Consider the following 246-nt stretch of genomic DNA (forward strand, 5'->3'; position numbering starts at 1 on the left):
GTCAGAGAAATAGTGATTTTAAGATTTTATAAAAGTGGGAGGAACAAATCAAAGAGTCTTATTTCAATGAATAAGATTATAATATAATAACTTGCCTTTTAAAATAATAAATTAATAACCATAAGATCGTTTTATCACCTTGATTAATATATTAATCAATGTATTTATCAAAACAAAAAGAAAATAAAAAATAAATTAAGGTTTTGTTTAGTTTGTTAAAATATTACTATTTTTATTTTTAAAATT

At 18.3% G+C, this 246-nt stretch overlaps 1 protein-coding gene across 2 annotated transcripts in view; it reads right to left on the minus strand.

Moving 5' to 3' along the window:
• Positions 1-246, minus strand: part of LOC107629999 (putative axial regulator YABBY 2) — a 10,198-nt gene that overhangs the window by 6,450 nt on the left and 3,502 nt on the right. The window lies entirely within an intron of this gene.

The sequence above is a fragment of the Arachis ipaensis genome, chromosome B03 (genome assembly GCF_000816755.2).
Source record: "Arachis ipaensis cultivar K30076 chromosome B03, Araip1.1, whole genome shotgun sequence".
Taxonomy (NCBI): domain Eukaryota; kingdom Viridiplantae; phylum Streptophyta; class Magnoliopsida; order Fabales; family Fabaceae; genus Arachis; species Arachis ipaensis.